A 6,000-nucleotide genomic window follows, 5' to 3' on the forward strand; every position below is an offset into this window, starting at 1 on the left:
ACAGTCCAGTACAATATAGTATAGTATAGTACAGTAGAGTAGAGTAGAGTAGAGTATAGTGTGTGAGTGTTTGTGAACATGAGGATGGATGGATGGATGGATGGATGGATGGATGGATGGATGGATGGATGGATGGATGGATGGATGGATATTTGTATTCCCCTGGCAGAAATCACGCCAAACCCTCTTCTGAATAAACATCCTACAGTTTGTGCAGCTAAACCCACTGCTTGCGTGTCATTTCATTTTAACATTACTTGCCATTCAATCCTAATCCAACCTGCTGTAAGAGCAAGATTATTTCTAAACAAATGCCTCAATTACTTCCTGTCTACTTTCAGTTTCAATTAGTCTGTGAAGGAATGAAAAGTGAATGAGGTAAATTCCCTGGTACACTAATATGACAGCAACGCCAGTGGATAGGCATTCCATACTCTGCATGTGCCAACAGTATCGGCAGAGATTCCAGCTCGGAATGCCCTCGACGCAGACAGTCATGTCCCAGCCTGCATGGAGAGAGGAATTGAGTGCAGGGAGCAAACCAGGAACACCGGAGTGCCGAATCATCATTCTCTGCAGGAAGATTGCAGTCCCTCTCACAATATGAGCTTACTTTGTCAGTAAAACGTCAATTCCATATTCCAGTAATTACCCATCGTTTGCCATTGTTCAGAATCTTTCACATTAGGTCCAGAGTCAAGTTTCTGAGTGTGAGTATATTAGAATATGGACAGACAGGACGGAGACAGCACATCCTTGAGGGTTTAGACCATATCAGGATGTGGAGCAGACCTTCTAGAGTCCTTAGATTAACTCAGAGGCGTGTGACACCCCTGCAGAACACATGACAGCGAGAAGCCAGTGAGAAGATGACTTCTCATGCTCTTCCAATACAAAGGTCTGCATTCCTGAGGCAATCGCAGAACCTGCCTTAATTACAGGCTCTCCGTCTCACTTCACCATGAAGACCTGCACTCGGCCCACAGAACAAAAGTTCACCAGAGGTTTCCATGGAGAGATGGCCTTCTGCAAACCAGACAAGCACTCAGGCAGAAAACCAGCCATAGGCAGTAAAGGGAAACGTGAAGCCCCGTCTGACATGGACAACCACACCTGCACCGTTACGCTGAAAAGCCAGAGCTTACAGGCACATGGAAGCAGCGGGTGGCTCAGTGAACTAAGTCTCCATGCTTGTGGTCAGATAGTCGCTGGTTTGAGTCCAGCTTCAGCAGTACAGTCACATCTGTGGACCCTTGAACAAGACCCCTATCCCCCACCTTCTCGGATGTAAGTGGCTATCCTTTGCTGCAAAGCTCACTTTCACCAACATAAGTGTCTGTGTGTAATGGAGAGCAAAATGGGGTAGGGAAAGAGAGATTCTCCTCACAGGGACCAATAAAATATCATCATTTCATATACATACCATCTCTCTCATCTTATTCAACATGACAGAATGACATTTTGAGAAATTCATTCACAATTGACTTACATGGCACCCAAGAATTGTTATAGTACATCTGATATCGGCTGGAGTTAAGTCTAGTTTTATTCAACCATGAAGATATTTCACCCTTGGGATCAATAAAGTTTATCTAATATAATTTAATCTAATTTAATATGAACTGAGTTCCTGAAAACAACAAAGAACCGCCTTCTGCTAAGGAGAAAGATCCTGTATAAATTGTATAAACTCAAGTTTTTGTGCTTAGCTTTCCACTAGTGCAAGACCCAGCAGGAGAAAATCTGAGAGAAGCCGCAGATTAAAAAAGTAGACACTGACTAAGACTCAGAACAGATGGGCAGCCCATCAAACATTTGCAGGGGGTTGTGAGCTCGCAACGCTTTCGCGGGGTGCAATCAAAGCAGCCGCGCATGTTTACTCAACACGCCGCGCTATTTGGGCCTGTTCGAGGCTGATGCTTCTCACAGGTTGGATCAGATGCACATGCGCAGGGGAATTAAGCAAATTCAGGACGTTTCACTGCAAGACTGCAGAGCACTCCAGAGCAGGAGGTAATTCTGAGAAACACCTAGAGGAGATGTAGAAAGATTTACAAAAGCAGGAGGTAGGTTTGGGGAGGATTAACGGCTGATTATTTTAAGGACTCTGAATCCCAGACGATACCTTCCTCAGCTAATTTATATAGAAATAGTAAAAGATCCTGCTGGATTTAAAAATAAGATAGAAAATGGAGAGAAATGGCAGTCTTGCAGTTAAACAGCTCCCCCGTTTCTGTGTGTGGGACACAGTTAATGGTCAGGTCTCCTCTCCCTTTCTGCAGAGAGCATGTATATTTTGGTCTGTGCCGTTTCATACAGGAATGTTCATTCGCGATTCAGCCTCAGCAGATTTTTTTCACTGTGGAGAGAGGAAGCGAGACCAGAGCGAATCGTAACTTTCCCTTTCCGTAAAAGTGCCAACGGTGTCCGGGGAATAAAATAAGGACCTGAATCAGCATGTGGGGGGGGGGGCAAGGCAGGGGCCTTCCTGTGATGAAGGGTGGGTCTCTTCTAATTGGGAGCCCAGGCTAATAGGGGAGGGGCTTAACCTACGGTCTGAGCCTGGAAACATCCTATAGCTTCTAAGCATGTGTGATCGAGCTGCTCTGACCTCCTCACACCAACGGTCTGTAATTCCTGTGAGACAGACCAGTATTTCTCAAGCCAGTCCTTGGGAAACCTCAGACAGTCCACATTATTGCTCCCTCCCAACTCCCAGCCAATCGAGAACACCGAATACCTGCTTGGTACAGGCGTGCTACAAGCTAAAAGGGAGCAAAAATGTGGACTGTCTGGGGGGTCATCGAGGACCGGTTCGGCAAACACTGGGATAGACTGACATTCTGCCTCAGATATGAACTTGATTCAGTCCAGGGATGAACTTGTTATGATGTAAGAATCTCAAGAACATGGCTGGTGACCAAGGCTGACTTTTATTCAGCTTCGCTCTTAGTTAATCTTCTTCATTATGCGTTAGATGTGTTTATAGATTTCGCAGAGATGCTCTAAAAAGCGTCACGCTTTGGTTTTCCAGAAAGGTATGCATCTGCACAGTCTACCTGCAGTCTGAGAAATGTACCGCAAGAAGGCATTTTGCCTGTACATGCAGTTGTTCAACAGCCTGCCTTAAAACTGGAATCGTCCAATCAGTGGAACAACTAACAGCAGTTACTTTACTGGCGATCACCCCAATGCCCTAAGATGTCGCTCTCATTCTTTTCAGTAAATAGAGCTCCTGAATTTTTAATGAACTGGAATAAAGGCTCTAAATAGCCTTTTCCAAAATAGCTGTTTAAAGCTGGATTTTCTTTTGGTCTCTTTAACAGATGCAGCCATGCATTAAGGATGCCGTCACATGACCGTGGTATTTACACACCTTAAGGGTCTACAAGCACTGCAGAACTCTGTCACAAACAGCTGACTCTGGCGTATAAACCTGCGCTGCTTCCTCCTTACTATCTATATGTCACATTCACAAACGGAGCCATTGCTGCTCTATAGTCCAGGCGAAATGCCTGTCATACCGCCCCCATTATCGCACGAGCGCTGCCCATTCTGTTGGGTTTCTCTCCTTTGTCATGCAAATGCATAAACCCCCTGCTGGACAATGTTCTTATGAAAATATTGGCCTTTTCAGGAAAAACAAGGCAACTCGGGACAGGTGGCAGATATTACCCTTATAAGGAATACCCAAACGTGCCTTTGGGACGCACCTTAAAGGAGGACAGTATGAAAAACACAACACTGGACAGAAACGCACTGGTGTCTGTGGGTATTTACTGTAAAAATGCTGCATTCAGTGTCTGTTTGTATTTTTCCTTGACAGCCCAACCCTAAATGTGGAAAACTCAAAACCTGGCACCAGGGAGGCCGGACCGTTTTTTCTAAGCCTTGTAACACCCCAACCAAGTTACAGTTTTATTGGTCATGAAGTGTTTTCACCCTTAGCAGAGCACAGAAACGGACAGGTTTCTTTGAGCAGAAATGCTGTTTTAAAAAATGGTTTTGTTTTAAAATTAAGCGTAAAAGACGCTTCTTACCGTTCAGCGTTTTGTGCACATGAAACGGTTATACTATCATAAACCGTAACTGTCACCTACGCTCCACGCAGTCATCGCTGTGCACAAATAATGTCTCTCATGTATATCACTCAAGTGTCATTTTTCCGTTTGTATTCCTATGTGTCGATTACGGCCCGACGCGGAAACGCGTTTCCCCGCGTCACCTCCGCGCGAGCCGGTGCTCCGTTAAGGGGGCCGAGAGCACGCGGGTGCCCGCTGATTCGCTTCACACAAACACCGTGAAACACGCAAAGCGTCTCATTATCTGTCAGCACATGGAAGCTGATCAGCAAGCAGATGCCGGTGAACTGTGGCATACGAGGGAAGAAAGGGGTACAATGAAAAAGACCTACTTCATAAAAATCATGTAACATATTTGAAAGCCGCATATTTAAGAAATTTTACACAGCTCTAATCTTCCTACACACGTCGTCTTCAGTAACTTCAGTAAGTTGCTCCTCATAAATAAATCTCAGGTATACTACATAAAACAACAATAAAATAGTAGAAGCATATATATATATATATATATATATATATATATATATATATATATATATATATATATATATATGTACATAGCGATTACTCTCATGATTCGGATAACACTACCTGTGTGCAAAGTGACCAGTATTCTCATCACTCTAACACAAAGCATTTACAAAAATGAGCAACTACACAATTAATTATCAAGAATACAAACACGTAATACAGCATCACGTAGTCGGCTCCAAGTCTATCCAGTCGACAGTCAACAGCATTAAACAAGATTCAGCACCACTTAAAATAAAAGATCTAATAAAATTAACAATAAACCATTCCGTTTCCTCCATATTGAAGAAGATGAAGTAAAGCATCGTGACAGTCATTCTTCCCACGGTGAAACGCGATGTATTTACCTCCTTGCGCAGTGGGCAGCCAGCGCTCCGGATAGGCGCAGAGAATATTGCGTCTCAATAATTTACCATTGAAAAGAGGTATGAAAATGAAAGCATATGGATGGCAGCGTACCTTTTACGTTCTTTTTCCTCCGTTACAGATTGTACAGTTATGTGTCCCCAGGTCTGCGGATGACGCTCTTCTGGAGCAAAGACGCACTAATCTACACCATGCGTCCGCTACTCAGCCCCGCAACCGCCTCTCAGCTCCGAGCCGTGAGCGCAATAAGACAGCGGCGCTTAGGTACCGTCTCTAAACTCTCCGAGTACTGAAAGACGGCGGAGCTTAGGCATCATCTCTAAGTTCTTCGTGCTAAGGAAAACGCTTAGGCACTGTCTCTACACGATCCTACTTATCAAAAACAAATACTCATTTCCAGAAGCATCACAACAATTGAATGACTGTACAGTTAAATTAGTATTTACCAGAATTTATACTCGCCCCACTTATTTTGTCTGATGTGTATAGCATGGAAGTGGTCACCAAAAATTTCAATCAAGTATTTAATAAGATACTCAATAAACAGTAACACAAGTACCAAATTATGTCATACTATTTAAATATTAATATACATCTGGCCTCGCACCTCTGGGACCAGGGTTCGAGTCACCGCCTGGGTTCCATATGCGGGGAGTTGGCATGTTCTCCCCATGTCCTCGTGGGGTTTCCTCCGGGTACTCCAGTTTCCCCCCACAGTTCAAAGACATGCTGAAGCTAATTGGAGTTTCTAAATTGCTCGTAGGAGTGCATGTGTGCGTGAATGGTGTGTGAGTGTGCCCTGCGATGGGCTGGCCCCCCATCCTGGGTTGTTCCCTGCCTCGTGCCCATAGCTTCCGGGATAGGCTCCGGACCCTCCGCGACCCAGAAGGATAAGCGGTTTGGAAAATGGACTGATATGCATCTGTTCTGATAATGCTATTCATTGTCAAAGGTTATTTCATGAATTAACTGACAAAAATCTATCATTCAAATAAATCGATTTAAATTTTTTGTTTGTAAA

General features: G+C 44.1%; 1 protein-coding gene across 4 annotated transcripts in view; it reads right to left on the reverse strand.

The window, feature by feature from the left end:
- The window catches only part of mgat5 (alpha-1,6-mannosylglycoprotein 6-beta-N-acetylglucosaminyltransferase), a 62,143-nt gene extending 56,926 nt beyond the window's left edge, over positions 1-5,217 (reverse strand). For 3 of the 4 annotated variants that reach the window (XM_048978487.1, XM_048978491.1, XM_048978489.1), the window contains exon 1: positions 5,073-5,217. The gene's annotated coding sequence lies outside the window, so the exon portion shown is untranslated. Of the gene's footprint in view, positions 1-4,040; positions 4,387-5,072 lie in introns of those variants that run through there. The other variant, XM_048978488.1, reaches the window with a different exon arrangement.
- Between the last annotated feature and the right edge of the window lie 783 nt (positions 5,218-6,000).

The sequence above is a fragment of the Brienomyrus brachyistius genome, chromosome 16, assembly GCF_023856365.1.
Source record: "Brienomyrus brachyistius isolate T26 chromosome 16, BBRACH_0.4, whole genome shotgun sequence".
NCBI classification, from domain to species: Eukaryota; Metazoa; Chordata; class Actinopteri; order Osteoglossiformes; family Mormyridae; genus Brienomyrus; species Brienomyrus brachyistius.